Raw genomic sequence first — 22,878 nt, forward strand, 5'->3', positions numbered from 1 at the left:
ACAACAGAATTAAACTAATTACTAACCAATCAATAATGTATGAAGGTTAGGAAGGGTACCGTCATCCTACCATACCTAGGAGACGATGGTGAACAACAGGGCTTCCTGACATCATAAACATAAAAGGAAAGGAACATGCTCAAAGCTATCAAAGACCCATTGTAATTTTAGTCACAACAGACCATTAAAAACTAAAAACATTCCCATTAATTAACTAAAATCCACATCAGTTCAGCATAAACAAAAAGGCACAAGCACAGAGTCTCCCATCATGCTACAAGCTTCACCTCGTAGCCCTAGCTAAGAGGTTTAGCCTGACATGATGAGGCTAGAACACATGAGAAAAAATAAAATAAAAAATAAAAAAACTCTAAAAGAACCACTCTCCATGTCTCTGACTTCCAGCTCTGGCTCTCGTCCCCCTCTTCCACGTCTCAAAACCTCCTCTTATAGCTACTGGAAGGCTGGAGTTGGTAGCAGAGTCGCAGCAAGAAACGGAGCGTAACTTTTCGCAACAAACTTCGGTGCCTCAAAACTCGCCACTTCCCTTGTTCAATTACCAAAGAAACACCGTCCCTTAGAACTTTTTTGAGTTCTCTACATGATGGACGGTTCAGATCTGTCATATGATGAAATATGGTGGGCCATAACCGCCTGGAAATTCAATTTTTGCGGACGTGCGTAAGCTTTCGCACGTTGAACGCTAGGTAGCTCGGTGGGCCCCACAGAGGTATTTTCTGGGAAATTTACCCTGTTCATTAGATTCAGGATGAAATTTCAGTTAAGAATGGATAGTTTTGAACGTCTATTGACGCGGCCCAGAGGAGAAATCACAATAAAATCACTTTTGAATGTTATAGGATAGTCCTTTTGTCACCCCTGTATCGCACACGTGTGCACGTATGGGTGTGAAATTTCAGCAATATTTTGAAGTGTTTGAGACACTCTACATGATGTACGGATCAGATCCGTCGTACAGGTGATGTGTGGGTCCCACAGTCATCCGCAAAAACGGCTAGCGGCCGTTTGTTGCGCAGCTGAAAACGGAAACTTCCGTTTCTGTGAAGGTTGTCGCTGGCACGGGTGGGTGCTGGTCCGGTACGGCTCACATACATGTACACGTGCAATGTACACACCTCACATACGGGCCCCACTGTGATGTGTTTCAAAAATCTGATCCATCCATTCATTTTCTCATCTTATTTAAACCATCGAGACCAAAGTTGAGACAGTTCCAGATATCAGGTGGGCCCCAAATTAAAGATTAATGGGATGATCTGTCCATTAGGCTACTTTTCGAGATTTTCAATGGTTGAAATTTAATATGTACGGTTAATTTATGGCCCCCATCACATTTATGAAGTTTCGTGTCAATCGAATTGTGAGAACCCTGTGATCTTACATTCTGGATCATTTTTGGACCTTTTTAATGTGAACGACTTGATTTCCTCGGATCCCTAGCATGTAAATCCGTTGATCTCAGTCCTTTGGAGTTTGTTCCTTGCTTTGGTGACTTCAGAGCGTTAAATCCATGCTTTTAATATTCTTTTTCAATCAAAGCTCCTTATTACATCCTGCAACAAAAACACGATTAAATTATAATATTAGGCATTATCATGTACGTAAAATCAGGCAGTAATTGAGGTTTGATATGCAATATTCGAACCTCAACACAACCCCCAACCAACATTTTGCTAGTCCCGAGCAAATTATGCGAAAAATAAGTTGAGAATTACAGGATAATTTCTATAAAATCGAATGATCTTTGAAAAACAATCCAGATCTTAGAATTCTATGATTCATGAATGTTGGGCATTACTATCTCCTAGACTCGAGCGCACGATAACTTCATAGTCGAATTCAAAGTATTAATCCATCAATCAAAACAATTCTAAACATTAAGTTCCATGGGTGTATAGTCTAATCTCGATTTATCATCATTAAAATTCACTTCTCTATTTCAAGATATCATTGGTAACTAACAAGAGAATTCATAATAACCAAAACTTGCCTCACAGATCATCTTTTCATTCCTCTAGCTTTTGATTTTTCCATTAAAAGTAACACCAAGAAGGGGAATCAAATCCTCACCTATAGGGAGTAAACCTATAGTGAAGACTGTATACCCAGCCCTTTTCACATATCATCCTTGGGAAATTAAATCTACACATATAGGGAGCAAACTTATGGTGAAGATTATTCACACAACCCTTTCCAATTGTGTGTTTTTTTTCTCCAATTGATCATGACGGGCAAATTTTCCAAGCTGGTTCCTTACATGCTTAATGATTACTAAGTTAACCCTTCAATATCAAACTAAAACCTTAATGTGAAAGCGAGATGTGACATGTGAAATCATGACTCAATCAATGTTTACAACTTTTAATTCTGGATTAACAATTCAAACTTAATTGTGAAATCTAAAAGATACTGAATCCAAGAGTCATAAATTACCAACATTACGTATTTTGAAATTCTAAGTGCCCTAGATGGCCGTCAAAATCACTTCAAATTCACAAGAAATTCCAAAAAAATTAAAAATTTTCACAATTTTTGCTCAAGACCAAGAAAACACTGATTAGGAAACCTAATCTCCCACCCTCAACCTAAAATTTACATTGTCCTCATTATAAAAGAAATAAGCATGCAATGCACATGGGGCAATGAAAATATAAGAGGAGTGATGGAAAGATAGTACCTGGACGAAAGAATCAAGAGGCTTTCCAAAGATATCTACGTAAGAGCGGGTCAGCACAAGAGAGAAACCAACAGAAGTAAAACAAAAATAACAAAAATAAAATTCTACCTACACCACTTTCGCAGGTGCTCTTGATTGCATTTAGCATATGCAACAAGCCTTTAAACCCCTAGGTTGCCCCTAGTGGACGAGTTGTAGTCTCGTAAGGGTTTGTAGCAATGTAACTCATAAACATTGAACTAACTAACTAGGAAAATGAAACGGAATGAAAAGCTGGATTGGCTCCTAGGAGTGCTAAGTTAACTGTCTATCCTAAAACAGCATAAAGGAAACTACCCTAGTCCTATGAAAACAGGAAACCTACCTATACCTCCATCAGACTAGGAGATCAATCGTGGTAAACAGGATCAGTTAGAGGTATGGACATGTCCTCTGAATCAAATTTCTCGACAAATGGCTTTAATCGATGTTCATTTACTTTAAACTCCTTGCCATTGTCAGGATCTCTTATCTCAACGGCCCCATGAGGATACGCAGTGACCACAATGTAAGGGTCAGTCCAACGAGATCGAAGCTTACCTAGAAAGAGATGTAATCGAAAATTATACAATAAGACTTTCTGACCAGGTGTGAATGATTTCCGTAGAATACGTTGGTCATGAAACGCCTTCATTTTATCTTTGTAAATTCTCGAGTTCTCGTATGCGTCATCCGCATTTCTTCGAGTTCATTCAATTGAAGTTTGCGTAGCGAGCCAGCATTGTCCAGATTGAAATTCAATTTTTTGATTGCCCAGTAGGCTCTATGTTCCAACTCCACAAACAAGTGGCGAGCCTTCCCATAGACAAGTCTAAAGGGAGACACTCCAATAGGGGTTTTAAATGCAGTACGGTAAGCCCATAAGGCATCGGTCAATCAGATTGACTAATCCTTACGGTCAGGGTTAACTGTTTTCTCCAAAATGTGTTTGATCTCCCTATTAGAAATCTCAACTTGTCCACTTGTCTGTGGGTGATATGGGGTGTTCACCTTATGAGAGATACCGTATTTCTTCATTAAACTCTCGAATGGCCTATTACAAAAGTATGAGCCTCCATCACTAATGATAGCTCGAGGCGTTCCGAATCGGGAAAGGATGTTCTCTTTTAGGAATTTAATGACCGTGGATGCTCATTATTCTAACACGGAATCGCTTCAACCCATTTAGTGACATAGTTTATAGTGAGCAAAATATATAGATTTCCAAAAGATTGGGGGACTGGTCCCATGAAATCAATGCCCCAACAATCAAATGCCTCGATGATAAGAATGGGACTCAAGGGAATCATATTTCGACAGGACAATGCTCACAAGCTTTGCAAAACTCATGAGTGTCCCTGAACATAGTGGGCCAGTAAAAGCCACACTGCAAAATCTTAGCTGTAGTCTTTTTGACAGAAAAGTGACCACCACAGGCCTGCGAATGACAGAAAGAAATGACACTCTGATGCTCATCGTCTGGCACACATCTCTTTAGGATCTGGTCTGAGCAATATTTAAACAAATATGGATCGTCCCAGAAAAAGTTGCGCACCTCGGTAAAGAATTTCTTCTTATCTTGTGCAGTCCACTGTGTCTGTATGGAACCTGTGGCAGGATAATTAGCAATATCAACGAACCAAGGTGAATGGGAGACTTTAAATAGTTGTTCATCAGGAAACATATCATTGATATGGGTCACCTCAAGGGAATCAGAGGTATTAAGGCGAGAAAGGTGGTCGGTCACTACATTCTCTACTCCCTTTTTATCTTTAATCTCCAAGTCAAACTCTTGAAGTAGAAGGATCCATGATATCAGGCAGGGCTTATAATCATTCTTAGAAAGAAGATACTTAAGTAGGACCTAAATTTATCCAAGGTGAACACTATGGCTAAGAGTTCCTTTTCCGTAGTCGAGTAGTTCACTTGGGCAGGATTTAATGTTCTACTTGCGTAATGAATGACGTAAGGCCTCTTATCTTTTCTCTGACCTAGAACCGCTCCAAGAGCTTAATCAGAAGCGTCGCACATAAGTTCAAAAGAAATGCTCCAGTCGGGTGGTTGTATGATGGGTGCACTAGTCAACATGCCCTTAAACTTGGTGAAAGCTTCCTGACATGGCTCAGTCCACTCGTATGGTCATCCTTTTGAAGTAGATTACATAAAAGACGAGAGGTGAGACTAAAGTCCTTTATGAATCGCCTGTAAAATCATACGTGTCCTAAGAAGGATCGCACGTCTCTAATGTTCTTGGGTGCAGGTAGGTTAGAGATAAGATCAATTTTTGTCTTATCCACCTCGATTCCTTTGGACGAGATAATATGTCCAAGGACAATTCCTTTATGAACCATGAAATGGCACTTCTCCCAATTAAGTACCAAGTTCTTTTCTTCACATCTTTTCAGCACACATTTAAGACTCTCTAAGCACTCACTGAAACATGAACCGAAAATAGAGAAATCATCCATGAAGACCTCTAAATATTTCCCCACCATGTCAGAAAAGATACTTATCATACATCGTGGAAAGGTAGCAGGGGTATTACATAATCCGAATGGCATCCTTCTGTAGGCAAAGGTGTCGTAGGGACATATAAATGTGGTATTTTTTTGGTCCTCAAGGGCGATTTCAATCTGATTGTAGCCCGAATACTCGTCAAGGAAACAGTAATAGGAATGACCAGCTAGCTTTTCCAAGATTTGATCAATGAAAGGCAAAGGAAAGTGGTTTTTCCTCGTGACGGTATTCAGCTTCCTATAGTCAATGCACATTCTCCAACCAGTAGTAACTCTAGTTGGCATGAGTTCATTATTGGCATTGGCTACGATGGTGATCTTGGACTTCTTAGGAACCACCTGAGTTGGACTCACCCATTGACTATCAGATATGGGGTATATGATACCCACATCCAATAGTTTAAGAACCTCGGCCTTAATCACTTCCCTCATGTTTGGATTTAGTCTACGTTGTGATTACCGAGTAATCTTCGCATTATCCTCAAGATATATGCGGTGAGTTTAAATCGAGGGGTCGATTCCCTTGAAGTCCGCTATCGTCCATCCAAGGGCTCCCTTATGCTTAATGAGAGTAGATATGAGCATACTCTCCTGTTTTATCTCCAGGTGGGCAGAGATCACCATCGGGTATGTCTCATCTTAACCTAAATAGACATATTTCAAATCAGAGGGCAAAGGTTTTAGGTCAAGCTTCAGTGACTTGAGGTTAGACGGTAGAGGCACTACATCAGTTTGGGGCAACTCTTCAAATTGTGGCCTCCACCGATTAACTTCAAGTACCGGTGCAGTATCAAGCAAGGCACACGTCTCCCTAATCATGTCATCATCAAAATCATGGGGGTGGGCTAGGCATGTCTCTAGAGGGTCAGAGGATAAGGTCAGAGGTGTCGTATCTTCCACGAAAGAGTCAATCATGTTAATGTCATGAAAATCGTCATCATCCTCTAAGTTTCTGCCGTTATTGAAAAAGATGTTTGACTCCTATGTCATATTCCCAAAGGACAAAGTCATAACACCATTCATGCAATTGATAATTGCGTTTGAAGTAGCAAGGAATGGGTGTCACGCCTCGAACTTGGAAACCAGGCTCACAAAATTCCCGATCGCCGAATCCGGCGCCGACAGCCTCCGTAGAACCCCATTTTCGGATCCCGGCACCCATTCACCAGGTTCCGATCCTGGGATACTACAAGGAGGATTTCAAGTCATCAGTCTGATTCATAATGAGCATAACAAAAGCATAACCCACAAACAATAACCACAAGAACACCACCACAAAATCCACTATGATCAAAAACTTTTAAGTACAATGCGGCAAAAGGGGAAATACAATGCAACAAAAGAAATAAAACTCCAGAAGCTCTGCTGCACGCTCCAACTACAGCGAGACTAGGGCTGCGACTGCGTCCTGGCGTCACCTGCACGCATCAATCGTGCATAAGCTTATGGAAAGCTTAGAGGGTGGTGTAAGTGTGTGCGCAATATAAACGTGCTCAAAATGCAAGGTCAGAGTGATGCGGAATCATGGTGATGAGCACATGAATGCAATCAGCCGTACCAAGGCTATGCGGTGCAAGATATGAATGCTATCGGCCATAACACGGCCATGCGATGCAAGATGCAACTCAAGCATGCCAATCCTCATCATGTATCAGTACAGTTCTCATTCTGGATAATCACCGGGGTTCAATACACTCCAAATGGCACTGTCGCTCTCCTAGCCGCACAGTCCAAGTGAGCGTAACAAACCTCACTATCCGCCTGACCAATAGTCTGCCAATACCTATCCGGCACGTCGATAGCGGACCCATTCGCGAGTTGGTCAAACTCAGCCTAGTATTGCCCCTACCCTCGGGCAAGTAAGGCCACACTCCTTTCCAACCGACCACGACACAGTGGGAGACGCGGCCTCCTGGTATTCGGCCCTCGTGCGCTCATATATCCACTCGGTCTCGACATTGGAGTCATCCTCTGGTACCATCGGGTTTAGGGATTTTCACCCAGGGACGTCTATGGCGCCCGTATGCTAGAACCAAATATTTTCGGTTTCCAATCCTGCCATCCACGATGTGTCTGTGGAGGCTATGACCCTGATGTGGCTAGGGCATACAGTAACTACAATCACACAAATGCAAGTGCATGAATCACACTATCAGTCATGCAACAGCTCTGTTTATACCATGCACTTTATGAGGCAACTCCGCCTATCAGGGAGCCCATAAAACAGTCTATCCAAGGGTATATGCTATGATCAGTCACTCCTCACATCAGGCATACATATGGTGCGAATGATCATGAATCATGGATCTATACTAAACATGTATAAAGAGATGGGCTCTAGGTATAATGGAGATGGGCCTAGACGGCCTACTTACCACAAGTTTGGGCCTAACAGTGGGCCTTAGGGAGAGCTATAATGTGGACATTTAACCAACATTATTAATGTGGATGTCAAACCAGCATTGCTCCCAAGGCGTGGCCCGTTATAAGTGTCAATACATATGCTATGGTGGAGTCACACTATAAGGGACATTATGTTCATCCTATTGGGCCTTGACCCGTGGGCCTCCAATACATCAAATGGGCCTCATAATACGGGCCTAATACAAATCAAGGTGGGCCTCAACAAGGACCCCTTAATACATGAAGATGGGCCTCCACAATGGGCCTTAATTATCTCCAACACAGTTGGACAATTGGATGAAACACATACATCATGATGGAGCCCTACTCTAATGGAGGGTATGGTGTATAATACATACATAAGTGGGGCCCACCATAATGCTTATTTTCCACCCAGCCTAAGGCCCAATTTCCACCTAACTGTTAAGCTACCTGAACCAAGGTAGGGCCCACTGGACTGGGCCCACTGGAATGTTTATTTTCCACCCAAACTATTCATAAGGTCACTCGGACCGTGGGTGGGGCCCACCGTTTATTTTTGCATCCCTCAGTACATGGTCAGGGAGCCCACCGTGTTGATTTTATTTTATTTTATTTTATTTTATTTTATTTTATTTACACGTGGATAGGGAGCCCACCGTGATGTGGTCCACAAATCCAGCCCACTCATTATGTGTGTCCCACTTGGCTGAGGGTACAGTCCAAGTTTCAGCCGCATCCAGATTTCAGGTAGGCCCCACTAAGTGTTTTTTTTTGTTTAATATGTCTTCACACAATTTTAGATGGTGTGGCCCACCTGAGTTCCGTTTATGGTTGATTTTTGGAGTGGACGGCCGGTCCGTGGGGACCCAGCAAATGCACGGTGTTGATGGTCGAAACGGCTCAAAGTGGGGCCCACAGCTGGGGCTGTGACCCCCAGCCTGCCCGTCCGACCGTCAGCGGCAATGCAGCCGCAGGCAGCGCGCCTGCTCCTTCTGACAGCGCCTGCAGCGCTGCTGCTTCCGCTCCTTCTTCTTCTTCTTCTTTTTTTAAATCGGGTTTTTCTGTGGTTTTCCACAGGTGGGGTCCACATCGAGTAAATCTGTTCCGTTCATTGCACTCCCCCGCTCGATACAGTCAAACAGAGTCCAATATACGGCCTGTTTCTGGCGAATAAAAAGATCCAGGTGATTTTCAAGGGTGATACTACTTTTTCCTATGGTATGGCCCGCTTGAGAACTGGATTGGTTCCAGAATTTGGCTCAATGTCTAAAATAATCCAAGGAAGAGGATAGACGGATTGGATCAAATACTTGAATCAAGGTGGGGCCTATATGAAGGGTCCACCTTAAAAGTAACTTCTTTCCCCCCCCTTTTTTTTTGCTAGTACACCTCCACGTCAGTGCACACACTTCACTTTCCAACGTCCAGCGTGCCCTGGACACTGGACGACACTCCTAAATACATTGCTATGGTGGGTCCCACGTAGATGTGGCCCACCATCATATATGTATATAATATATATTATATTATATATATGATTATATTATATATATTATATAAAATATAACATATATGTATATATAAGTATATATATACAAAAAAAATGCATTGGGCCCATCCAAACAGTGGATGGTGTGGATCACACCTGTAATAGAGTGGACCACACCGTCTGATGTAGATGGACGGGGTAGATGTAACACATTGGTGGGATCCACACCATTACAAAGAAAGAAAGGGAGAGAGATAGAGAGAAAGATATACGGTGAAGTAGAAGAACCCCGCCACTATGGGCCCTCTAAATTAAATCACATACATCCAAATGGGTCCCACCAACAAGTGGGCCCTAAAATTTAAAATAATGACAAAGCACCCACCTTATCTTCCTTTTCCTTGCTCCCTTGGACTCCTTAGCTCCTTACCTTCACTTTTAATGGAGGTTGATGAAAGATGAATGGTTGAGATTGAAGATGAGAGGGTATAGATGGAAGATGGAAGGTGGACCACACTTGAGAGGGAGAGAAAGCTTGGACGTGTGGGGGGTTGAGTTGCTTGGGAGAGATATGAGAAATGAGAGAGAGAAAGAAGATATGGATGGGTGAGGTGAGGTGATGGAGTGATGGGTTGGGTTGAAAAATTGTAAAGGTGTATGGTTGTTGTTGAAATTTGGAAAAGAGGAGTGGTGAGGTGGAAAGAATGGTGGACTTTTGGAAAAAGAGGGAATGGGTGTAGTACTTGATGTATGGGATGCATTTAATGGTTGGTTGATGGGACTAATTGTAGAGATTCCCTCGAAATCCGCAACGCGCGGTGTTTCTTCGGGATAAACGCAGATCGGCATCTTCTTGCCTGGGTATCGGTTCGATGCGCAAGTCACGGCGTTGGAACCGCGGCGATGACGCGATCGCCAAGACATAAGTTTCAGCTCGAGCCGACGTCGGTGTGTGGAACCTGGCTTCGGATCGCGCGCAAATGTCAGATATGGTGCGAAGGTGGCCAGAATTTGACCGGAAGGACCGTGGAAGCCAACGGAATGGTACGGACTAGGACACGGGTCTTACAGCTCTCCCCTCCAAATAAAAATTCCGTCCTCGAAATTTAAACAATCATCAAAAAACATAAATTATAATAGGAGAGGAAGCAAGGCATCGCTATATAAATATCAGAGACAACATATAACATACAACATACAATCAATCATCAAAGAGATGAGGATAGCGCTCTCGAATCTCAGCCTCGCGCTCCCAAGATGCCTCATCCACAGAATGGTGACCCCACTGAACCTTCACTAAGGGAATGACCTTGGTTCGGAGGACCTGCTCCTTCCGATCAAGGATACGAACTGGCTGCTCGATGTAAGAAGCGTCCTCACGAACCTCCAACGGCTGCCAGTCGATAACAGAAACTATGTCTGACCCACACTTCCTCAACATAGAGACGTGGAAAACGTTATAGACACTAGACAACTGAGATGGTAAGGCAAGCCGATAGGCCACAGCGCCAATGCGCTCAGTGATCTCGAAAGGTCCTATAAATCTCGGGGCAAGCTTGCCCTTCGCTCCAAATCGAACTACGCCCTTCATGGGCGAGACCTTGAGATACACATGGTCCCCTATATCAAACTCTAAGGGACGACGCCGGCAATCAGCAACACTCTTCTGCCGGCTCTGAGCTGTGCGCATCCTCTGCCTGATGATATCAATAACCTCTGATGTCTCCTGCACAAGCTCGGGACCTAAGAGGCGCCGCTCTCCAACTTCGGTCCAACAACTCGGAGATCTGCACGGTCTGCTATATAATGCCTCAAAAGGAGCCATGCCAATGGTCGCCTGATAGCTGTTGTTGTATGCGAACTCAGCCAATCGCAGATGCTCATCCCAGCTACCACCGAAGTCAATCACGCAGGCCCGAAGCATATCCTCAAGGATCTGGTTGACCCTCTCGGTCTGGCCATCTGTCTGTGGATGATACGCGGTACTGAGCTGCAAATCAGTGCCCATAGCTCTCTGAAAGCTCCTCCAAAACTGAGATGTAAACCTCGGGTCTCGGTCAGAAACGATCGAGACTGATACGCCGTGCAGTCTCACAATCTCCTCAATGAATAACTTCGCAAGCCGATCTAATGGCCATGTCGCACGAATCACAAGAAAATGTGTCGACTTCGTCAGACGGTCCACGACAACCCAAATGGCGTCATGACTGCGCTGAGTCATCGGCAAACCCATAATAAAATCTGTAGATACGTGCTCCCACTTCCACATCGGGACGTTCAACGGCTGCAATAGACCAGGGGGTCTCTGATGATCGGCCTTGACATGCTGGCATGTGTCACACTTGGCCACAAAACTGGCAATCTGGCGCTTCATCCCTGCCCAGTAATACTGCCTCCTCATATCACGGTACATCTTCGTCGAGCCAGGATGGATGGAAAACCGCGATCGATGTGCCTCGGTCATAAGATCTCTGCGCAACTCAGGAATATCCGGAACACACAATCGGCCTCTAAAGCGAAGTCCACCATCAGCACCAATCTGCCAATCTGTGTGACTCTCAGATGCCGCCTCTGCTCGGTAATCCTGTAACGACTCATCTGTCTGCTGAGCCTCGATCACCCTTGCGACAAAAGAGGGTTGAATCGACAGGCTCGATAACTGAACGATAGAAGACTGCAGACCAAAATCAAAGTCGTACTCTGTTATATCCTCGAGCATCTTCCATTCCTGAATTATCATATGTGCCACCAGACCTCGTGGCTGACGGCTAAGGGCATCCGCCACCACATTCGCCTTGCCTGGGTGGTACTGGAGGTCAAAATCATAATCCTTCAGAAGCTCCATCCAGCGTCTCTGTCTCATGTTCAGCTCAGACTGAGAAAATAGATACTTCAAGCTCTTGTGGTCAGAGAAGAGCTCGAACCTAACCCCATAGAGATAGTGTCTCCACACCTTTAGTGCGAAGACGACTGCTGCCAGCTCCAAATCGTGCGTGGGGTAGTTCAGCTCATGAACCTTGAGCTGACGAGACGCAAATGCTACAGGTCTGCCGTGCTGCATCAGGACAGCACCCAATCCAATACGCGAAGCATCAGTAAATACCACGAATCCATCACTCCCAGAGGGAAGAGTGAGGACAGGAGCGGACGTCAGACGGTCCTTCAGCTCCATAAATGCTCGCTCACAGGCGTCACTCCAAATAAACTCTGTGCCCTTCCGAGTCAACCTGGTCAACGGGGCTGCAATACGGGAGAAGCCCTCAATGAAACGCCGATAATATCCCGCTAAACCAAGGAAACTACGGATCTCGGACGCAGTCGTGGGTTGACCCCACTGACGCACTGCCTCAACCTTCGAGGGGTCTACTGCGACACCCTCCCTCGTCACCACGTGACCGAGGAACCTCACCTCCTCCTACCAGAACTCGCACTTCTTCAGCTTCGCATACAGCTGGTGGGCATGGAGGCTCTGCAATGCGATCTCCAGATGTTGTATATGATTCTCACGGGTCCTTGAATATATGAGAATGTCGTCGATGAAGACCACAACAAACTGATCGAGATATGGACGAAAGACCTCGTTCATTAACTACATAAAGACCGCGGGTGCATTGGTCAGTCCGAAGGACATGAACTGAAACTCAAAATGACCGTAACGTGTCTTGAAAGCCGTCTTTGGGATGTCCTCCTCTTGGACACGAATCTGATGATAACCAGAACGCAGGTTAATCTTAAAAAAGAATTGTGCACCCTGCAGCTGATCAAACAAATCATCTATCCTCGGGAGTGGGTACTTGTTCTTAATCGTGACCAGGTTGAGCTCGCGGTAGTCCACGCAGAGCCTCAACGAGCCATCCTTCTTCCTGACGAAGAGTACCGACACTCCCCAAGGAGAACTGCTCAGACGAATGAATCCCAACTCATGCAACTCGTCCAACTGACGCTGCAACTCTCGTAACTCTATCGGTGCCATACAGTACGGAGCCTTCGAGATAGGCGCAGTACCGGACAATCAATCTGAAACTCAATATGACGGTGCGGAGGCAATCCCGGAATCTCCTGGAACACGTTGGGGAAGTCGCAGACCACCGGCAACCGATCAATACAAATGGCAACAGGCTCCTCCACGGCGCAGGTCATCAAGCAAGATAACGGCTCTCCTCGGGGCTCCGCAACGAACTGAAACTGCGGCAAGCCTGGTATGCAGAACGTGACTGTCCTCGCAGAACAGTCCAAGATAGCGTGGTACTCGGCAAGCCAATCCATGCCCAAGATAACGTCAAAATCTATCATTGGCAGCACAAATAGCAAAAAGATATCACCGACAAGAACCGGGCAATATGGATAGAAACGGCCCAATACTGTGGTCCTCCCCAAGGGCGTCGATACGGTCAATCCCTCACTAGTAGACTCTGTCGGTAATCCAGTCGATCGGTAGAAATCCTCAGACATGAATGAGTGAGAAGCGCTAGAATCAAATAATACTCAAACGATGCATGAAGAGACGGGAAGTATACCCTCGACGACTCCTCCGGATGACTGCGGGTCCTGCTGAGCCACGTAGAACCTAGCCTGAGCTGGCTGGGGAGGTGCCTATCCCCTCTGAGGTCCCTGGTGCTGCTGCTGCCTCTGCGGCGGCCTATACTGCTGCCTCTGCTGCTGGGTCTCGGGGCCGAGGTGGCGTGGTCGCCGCCGATGGGGCCGTCTGTGGCCTTGGAGGTTCCCGAGGCCGTCTTTGCGGAGGCTGCTATGGTGCTCTCGGCGGATGTAGGTGAGGCTGCTGTGATCGACTGCTGGAGATGAGGGCGAGGGCACTCAGACCAGCGATGCCCTGTCCCACCACATCCAAAATAAGTCCCCGCAAACAGCCTCTAAGGTGGCATTGGAGGTGTCGATAGTGCTCTAGCAGGTGGGTGGCTCCTATACCTCTATGGTCGTCGCTGCTGCTGGGAGCTACTGGAGGGGGTCTGCCTCTTCTGACCCCTCCTCTGATCTCTGTCGACCTGCGAGCCGGCCCACTCCATCTCGTAGATCTGAGCCCTCCGCACTACAGCCTGAAAGGTCGGAAGCTCGTGCCCAATCATACGGCCTCGAAGACCATAACGTAAGCTGCTCTCGAAATGGCAGGCCTTCCGCCCCTCATCATCAACCATATATGGCACAAACCTCGATAGCGCCACGAAACGAGCCGCGTATTGGGCCACGGTCATGTCTCCCTGCACCAAAGTCTCGAACTCTAGTGCCCTCTGGCGTCGAATGTGGTTAGGGAAGTACTGCTCCTCGAATCGATCTACAAAATCATCCCATGTCCAGACGTAGTCAGGTCCTGCGACGCGGGTAACCGAGGTCCGCCAGTGCTCGGCCTCGCCCTGAAAAAGGAACACTGCCAACCGAACTCGCTGCTCGGTCGTACATGACATGGTATCGAAGATCTTCTCCACATCGGAGCTCCACCTCTCAGCTGCTGTCGGATCTGGCTCGCCCTGGAAACGCGGAGGGTCAAACTGTCGGAACTCTCGAAGTAGGGCACTCGCGCGCTCCTGCTCTGCCTGGGCTGGTGAAACAACCGAGTGTCTGCTCTGCCCCTGGAGTGCGGCCGTCACAGCTTGCAACATCTGCTGTAACTGGGAAGCACTCACGGATACGGTCGGATCCGCACCGGTCTCTGGTGGAGGTGCAGCATCCTCAGGATGGGCGGTATGAATCTCTGGTAGAGGAGCGACATCCTCAGGCTGGGCAGTAGGAATCTCACTCACGGATACGGTCGGATCCGCACCGGTCTCTGGTGGAGGTGCAGCATCCTCAGGATGGGCGGTATGAATCTCTGGTAGAGGAGCGACATCCTCAGGCTGGGCAGTAGGAATCTCTGGTGGCGGAGCAGGGGTCGTAGGTGGTAATGCGGGAGCCGCAGGTGGTGGAGCTGAAGTATCTGGTGGTGGTGCGGGAGTCGATCGGGCCACTCTCCTTCGTGCCATGTCCTACAGGAAAGAGTGAAGGTGCCTATCAACTTAAAGGCTCGCGAAGGCACACACGTTAAGGGTCTGTAATGAAAGATCGCTAGGCTATCCGAACTTAGGACTTAAATCATTCATAGCAGACATGTAATGTTGTTCTTGGTTATTCCCGAGTTATGCTCTGATACCAACTTCTGTCACGCCCCGAACTTGGAAACCCGGCTCACAAAATTCCCGATCGCCGAATCCGGCGCCGACAGCCTCCGTAGAACCCCATTTTCGGATCCCGGCACCCATTCACCAGGTTCCGATCCTGGGATACTACAAGGAGGATTTCAAGTCATCAGTCTGATTCATAATGAGCATAACAAAAGCATAACCCACAAACAATAACCACAAGAACACCACCACAAAATCCACTATGATCAAAAACTTTTGAGTACAATGCGGCAAAAGGGGAAATACAATGCAACAAAAGAAACAAAACTCCAGAAGCTCTGCTGCACGCTCCAACTACAGCGAGACTAGGGCTGCGACTGCGTCCTGGCGTCACCTGCACGCATCAATCGTGCATAAGCTTATGGAAAGCTTAGAGGGTGGTGTAAGTGTGTGCGTAATATAAACGTGCTCAAAATGCAAGGTCAGAGTGATGCGGAATCATGGTGATGAGCACAAGAATGCAATCAGCCGTACCAAGGCTATGCGGTGCAAGATATGAATGCTATCGGCCATAACACGGCCATGCGATGCAAGATGCAACTCAAGCATGCCAATCCTCATCATGTATCAGTACAGTTCTCATTCTGGATAATCACCGGGGTTCAATACACTCCAAATGGCACTGTCGCTCTCCTAGCCGCACAGTCCAAGTGAGCGTAACAAACCTCACTATCCGCCTGACCAATAGTCTGCCAATACCTATCCGGCACGTCGATAGCGGACCCATTCGCGAGCTGGTCAAACTCAGCCTAGTATTGCCCCTTACCCTCGGGCGAGTAAGGCCACACTCCTTTCCAACTGACCACGACACAGTGGGAGACGCGGCCTCCTGGTATTCGGCCCTCGTGCGCTCATATATCCACTCGGTCTCGACATTGGAGTCATCCTCTGGTACCATCGGGTTTAGGGATTTTCACCCAGGGACGTCTATGGCGCCCGTATGCTAGAACCAAATATTTTCGGTTTCCAATCCTGCCATCCACGATGTGTCTGTGGAGGCTATGACCCTGATGTGGCTAGGGCATACAGTAACTACAATCACACAAATGCAAGTGCATGAATCACACTATCAGTCATGCAACAGCTCTGTTTATACCATGCACTTTATGAGGCAACTCCGCCTATCAGGGAGCCCATAAAACAGTCTATCCAAGGGTATATGCTATGATCAGTCACTCCTCACATCAGGCATACATATGGTGCGAATGATCATGAATCATGGATCTATACTAAACATGTATAAAGAGATGGGCTCTAGGTATAATGGAGATGGGCCTAGACGGCCTACTTACCACAAGTTTGGGCCTAACAGTGGGCCTTAGGGAGAGCTATAATGTGGACATTTAACCAACATTATTAATGTGGATGTCAAACCAGCATTGCTCCCAAGGCGTGGCCCGTTATAAGTGTCAATACATATGCTATGGTGGAGTCACACTATAAGGGACATTATGTTCATCCTATTGGGCCTTGACCCATGGGCCTCCAATACATCAAATGGGCCTCATAATACGGGCCTAATACAAATCAAGGTGGGCCTCAACAAGGACCCCTTAATACATGAAGATGGGCCTCCACAATGGGCCTTAATTATCTCCAACACAGTTGGACAATTGGATGAAACACATACATCATGATGGAGCCCTACTCTAATGGAGGGTATGGTGTATAATACATACATAAGTGGGGCCCACCATAATGCTTATTTTCCACCCAGCCTAAGGCCCAATTTCCACCTAACTGTTAAGCTACCTGAACCAAGGTAGGGCCCACTGGAATGTTTATTTTCCACCCAAACTATTCATAAGGTCACTCGGACCGTGGGTGGGGCCCACCGTTTATTTTTGCATCCCTCAGTACACAGTCAGGGAGCCCACCGTGTTGATTTTATTTTATTTTATTTTATTTTATTTTATTTAACGTGGATAGGGAGCCCACCGTGATGTGGTCCACAAATCCAGCCCACTCATTATGTGTGTCCCACTTGGCTGAGGGTACAGTCCAAGTTTCAGCCGCATCCAGATTTCAGGTAGGCCCCACCAAGTGCTTTTTTTTTGTTTAATATGTCTTCACACGATTTTAGATGGTGTGGCCCACCTGAGTTCCGTTTATGGTTGATTTTTGGAGTGGACGGCCGGTCCGTGGGGACCCAGCAAATGCACGGTGTTGATGGTCGAAACGGCTCAAAGTGGGGCCCACAGTGGGTGACCCCGACTGCCCGTCAGCCGTCGGCAAGTCGGCCCAGAGTGCGCTGCTCCTTCGCGCGCTGCTACTGCTGCTTCGCTCCTTCTTCTTCTTCTTCTTTTTTAAATCTTTTTTTACTGTTTTCCACAGGTGGGGTCCACATCGAGTAAATTTGTTCCGTTCATTGCACTCCCCCGCTCGATACAGTCAAACAGAGTCCAATATATGGCCTGTTTCTGGCGAATAAAAAGATCCAGGTGATTTTCAAGGGTGATACTGCTTTTTCCTATGGTATGGCCCGCTTGAGAACTGGATTGGTTCCAGAATTTGGTTCAACATCTAAAATAATCCAAGGAAGAGGATAGACGGATTGGATCAAATACTTGAATCAAGGTGGGGCCTATATGAAGGGTCCACCTTAAAAGTAACTTCTTTCCCCCTTTTTTTTTTGCTAGTACACCTCCACGTCAGTGCACACACTTCACTTTCCAACGTCCAGCGTCCCCTGGACGCTGGACGACACTCCTAAATACATTACTATGGTGGGTCCCACGTAGATGTGGCCCACCATCATATATGTATATAATATATATTATATTATATATATGATTATATTATATATATTATATAAAATATAACATATATGTATATATAAGTATATATATACAAAAAAAAATGCATTGGGCCCATCCAAACAGTGGATGGTGTGGATCATCACCTGTAATAGAGTGGACCACACCGTCTGAAGTAGATGGACGGGGTAGATGTAACACATTTGTGGGATCCACACCATTACAAAGAAAGAAAGGGAGAGAGATAGAGAGAAAGATATACGGTGAGGTAGAGGAACCCCGCCACTATGGGCCCTCTAGATTAAATCACATACATCCAAATGGGTCCCACCAACAAGTGGGCCCTAAAATTTAAAATAATGACAAAGCACCCACCTTATCTTCCTTTTCCTTGCTCCCTTGGACTCCTTAGCTCCTTACCTTCACTTTTAATGGAGGTTGATGAAAGATGAATGGTTGAGATTGGAGATGAGAGGGTATAGATGGAAGATGGAAGGTGGACCACACTTGAGAGGGAGAGAAAGCTTGGACGTGTGGGGGGTTGAGTTGCTTGGGAGAGATATGAGAAATGAGAGAGAGAAAGAAGATATGGATGGGTGAGGTGAGGTGATGGAGTGATGGGTTGGGTTGAAAAATTGTAAAGGTGTATGGTTGTTGTTGAAATTTGGAAAAGAGGAGTGGTGAGGTGGAAAGAATGGTGGACTTTTGGAAAAAGAGGGAATAGGTGTAGTACTTGATGTATGGGATGCATTTAATGGTTGGTTGATGGGACTAATTGTAGAGATTCCCTCGAAATCCGCAACGCGCGGTGTTTCTTCGGGATAAACGCAGATCGACATCTTCTTGCCTGGGTATCGGTTCGGTGCGCAAGTCACGGCGTTGGAACCGCGGCGATGACGCGATCGCCAAGACATAAGTTTCAGCTCGAGCCGACGTCGGTGTGCGGAACCTGGCTTCGGATTGCGCGTAAATGTCGGATATGGTGCGAAGGTTACCAGAATTTGACCGGAAGGACCGTGGAAGCCAACGGAATGGTACGGACTAGGACACGGGTCTTACAATGGGCGACCAAGAATGATGGAAATCTGAGTGCTAATGTTATTGATGGGTTCGGTGTCTAGGATGATAAAATCTACAGGGCAGTAAAATCTATCAACTTGGACCAACACATCCTCAATTATCTCTCTTGGTACACGAACAGAGCAATCAGCAAGTTGTAGTGTGGTTAAGGTGGGTTTTAATTCACCCAAACCTAACTGTTTGTATACCGAGTAGGGAATCAGATTGACGCTTGCTCCTAAGTCAAGCAGTGCGTAATCAATTTGATGGTCCCCGATTACACATGATATGGTTGGGCTACTGGGATCTTTGAATTTTTGTGGCACGTCTTGCTTTAGGATGACACTCACTTTCTCGGTCAAGGAGATCTTCTTTTGAATACTCTGCCTCGTTTGGTCGTGCATAAGTCTTTTAGGAATTTAGCATATGAATGTATCTATTTTACGATATTAAGTAGAGGAATGCTGACTTTCACTTGTTTCAACACCTCTAGGATATCTTGAGAGTTAGAGAGAGGTTTTGGTGTGACCAACCGTTGGGGAAATAGAGCAACTGGCTTTTCTAGAAGTTCTGGTTCTAATTTTTATGAGGCGTCACTAGATCCATCATTGTTGTCCTCTTCTGGTTCTTGAGGCTTTTTAGGCCTAACAGGAGGGGTTTTATCAATGATCTTCCCACTCCTAAGAGTGGTGATGGATTTAGCGTGCTCCATTTGATTTGAAGAGCTGGGATTACTTATCTCGTATTACGGTTTAGGATTAAGGAGCGGTTGTGCAGGAAGCATCCCCTTTTCTATAACCGTCATACGTGAATCCATCTTTTGCATAAAATCTCGCATTGCCTGGGTCAACTCTTGCATGGAATTTTTGAATCGGTTCTTCTTGAGGTTTCCCTTGATTTGGATTTTGATTGAAGAAACTTTGACGAGTAGCAGTTTGTCCATTTCTCCAACTAAAGTTTGGATGATTTTTCCAACCAGAATTGTACGTATTAGAGGTCGGTCCATTGAAAGGTCTTTGATAATTATTTATGGCATTGGATTGTTCATTCAACACTTCTCGAAAGACGGGTATCGTAGGACAATTTTCAGTTGTATAAATGTTGCAATCACAGATGCTCCAAATACTTTCCTTAGCCTTATCCTTCTTTCCTTCCATGGCCTCAACTTTTCTTATGAACGTAGTCACTTTATACTTGAGATCATCCTCTTCTTTCAAGAGATACAATCCACTTTTCTCCTTAGATTGAGTCGGTGTAGAGATGGTGTTCGATTTTGGGTAATAATCCCATGTTTGTGTTTTTTCAGCAAGACTATCGAGGTAATCTCATACCTCGTCGATATTTTTATTAATAAATTCTCTATTACACATTGTCTCGACCATTTGGCATATGGAAGATGTCAGTCTATCGTTGAAAAAATTTGTGATGCGCCACGTTTCAAAGCCGTGTTGTGGGCATGAACTGACCAAATCCTTGAACCTTTCCCAACATTGGTAAAATGTCTCATCCTCCTTTTAGGTGAAGTTCATGATTGCTTTTCTAAGGGTAATCGTGTTATGATGTGGAAAAAATTTCTTTATAAATTCCCTTTGCATATCATTCTATGTGCCAATGGATCTAGGACGCAGTGAATGTAACCACGTCTTAGCTTTCTCCTTTAAGGCAAAAGGAAAGAGTCTCAGCCTGACTGTGTCCTCAGATACATTTTGAAAATATAAAGTGGCTATGATCTCATCAAACTCTTTCAAACGTAGATATGGTTCTTCAGATTCAAGCCCATGGAACTTAGGAAGGAGTTGGATAACCCCTAGCTTGATATCCATATGTCCTGTATTTTTAGGAAAAATCATGCATGAGGGCGTACTCACCCCTGCTGGTTGTAAATAATCTCGTAAAGTACGAAGTGGGGGTGCTTGATGCACCTCATTCTCATCCTGAATGTCTTCCACCCTAGGTTGGGGTAGAAGAGGTTGGTTTTCAACCATCACTTCAATTAACTCAGGGGATTTCCAGTGGTGTCTAGTTCTGCAATGGATAGTTAACCCTTCAACCAATCCTCCTTCAGTTAAGAGACGTCGAGTGTTGTCACGGGCCCACTTGGGCATGAAACACTCGTAGCCCTCAATCAAATTCGAAACCTAATCCTAAGAAAGGAAAGGAAAATCTAAAAAGAAAGAGAGGGTTGGAAAGAAGTTACCAAATTGGAGTCTCTAAGTTAAAAACCTGCAAAAGAAAACAAGTCAGTTTCTAAAGAGAAGGTCTAGAATTAGAAAATCCTTTAAAAAAAAGTCTACAAGTAGAAAATTTCTAAAAATAAAATTAGGAAACAAAGTTAGATTCTAAAAGAGTTAGAATTAGAAAGTTACTAAAAATAAAAAATAGAAAGTTAGTTTCTAAAATTAGATAGAATTTCTAAAAAGGGAAATAACTAACCTAGTTTCTAAAAATAAAAAAAAAAGGAAAGTTTAAACTATTTCCTAAAAATAGAAAACTGCCAGAATTAGAAAATTTCTAAAACTCAAGCCCTAATTCTAAAAATAGAAAAGTTAGAGGAATTAGAAAAGGATTACCAATTTAGAAGTTTTAAGTCAGGATCCAACAAAATAGGAAATAAGTTAGTTCCAAAAATTAAATAGAAATAAAAATCTAAAAGTAAAGTTAGTAAAATCGTAATCTCAAACTAATTCTAAAACTAATTAATTTCAAAGAATCATAACCGTCAATCCCCGGCAACGGCGCCAAAAACTTGTTCACTCCCCAAGTATAGGGTTGTGATGTAGTAATAAACTCGGTGAGACCGAGGTCGAATCCCAAGGGACTGAAACCTGTACGTTATTTGAAACTAAGTAAAACTAGAACTAGACTAAAATGTAATCTAAATTAAATAGAATTGAAGGGATAATAGTGAAATATTAATTTAAAACTTAAGAAATTCAGGAAAAGGAAACTAGGGATTCAGAGGATCCACTTGTAGAGATTAAGGAGATCTTATGCTTGTTTCAAGAACTCAACTGAACTTAGAGTCCATCTTCATCCAATTGAAGGGTGTAACTATGAAAATTAACTGAACTTCCTTTGATATAGTTTTCAAAAGATGAAAGGTATATGAATTAGAATGGATTCCATCACCAAACCATGCCCAAGAGACAAAGTAAATAATAGAATTAAACTAATTACCAACCAATCAATAATGTATAAAGGTTAGGAAGGGTACCGTTATCCGACCATGCCCAGGAGACGATGGTGAACAATAGGGCTTCCTGACGTCATAAACATAAAAGGAAAGGAACATGCTCAAAGATATCGAAGACCCATTGTAATTTTAGTAACAACAGACCATTAAAAACTAAAAACATTCCCATTATAACTAAAATTCACATCAGTTCAGCATAAACAAAAAGGCACAAGCACAGAGTCTCCCATCATGCTACAAGCTTCACTTTGTAGCCCTAGCTAAGAGGTTTAGCCTGACATGATGAGGCTAGAACACATGAGAAAAAATTAAAAAAAAAACAAAATTAAAAAAAAAACTCTAAAAGAACCACTCTCCCTGTCTCTGACTTCTAGCTCTGGCTCTCGTTCCCCTCTTCCACGTCTCAAAACCTCCTCTTATAGCTACAAGAAGGCTGGAGACGATGGCAGAGTCGCAGCAAGAAACGGAGTGCAACTTTTTGCAACAAACTTCGGTGCCTCAAAACTCGCCACTTCCCTTGTTCAATTACCAAAGAAACACCGTCCCTTAGAACTTTTTTGAGTTCTCTACATGATGGACGGTTCAGATCTG

The 22,878-nt window shown here is 44.8% G+C and overlaps 1 non-coding gene across 1 annotated transcript; it reads left to right on the forward strand.

Moving 5' to 3' along the window:
* Positions 1–20,534: 20,534 nt before the first annotated feature.
* On the forward strand, positions 20,535–20,641 carry LOC131222129 (small nucleolar RNA R71). The gene has a single exon (XR_009159837.1). It is a non-coding gene; the product is annotated as a small nucleolar RNA R71 (small nucleolar RNA).
* The last annotated feature ends 2,237 nt before the right edge of the window (positions 20,642–22,878 follow it).

The sequence above is a fragment of the Magnolia sinica genome, chromosome 12 (genome assembly GCF_029962835.1).
Source record: "Magnolia sinica isolate HGM2019 chromosome 12, MsV1, whole genome shotgun sequence".
Taxonomy (NCBI): Eukaryota; Viridiplantae; Streptophyta; class Magnoliopsida; order Magnoliales; family Magnoliaceae; genus Magnolia; species Magnolia sinica.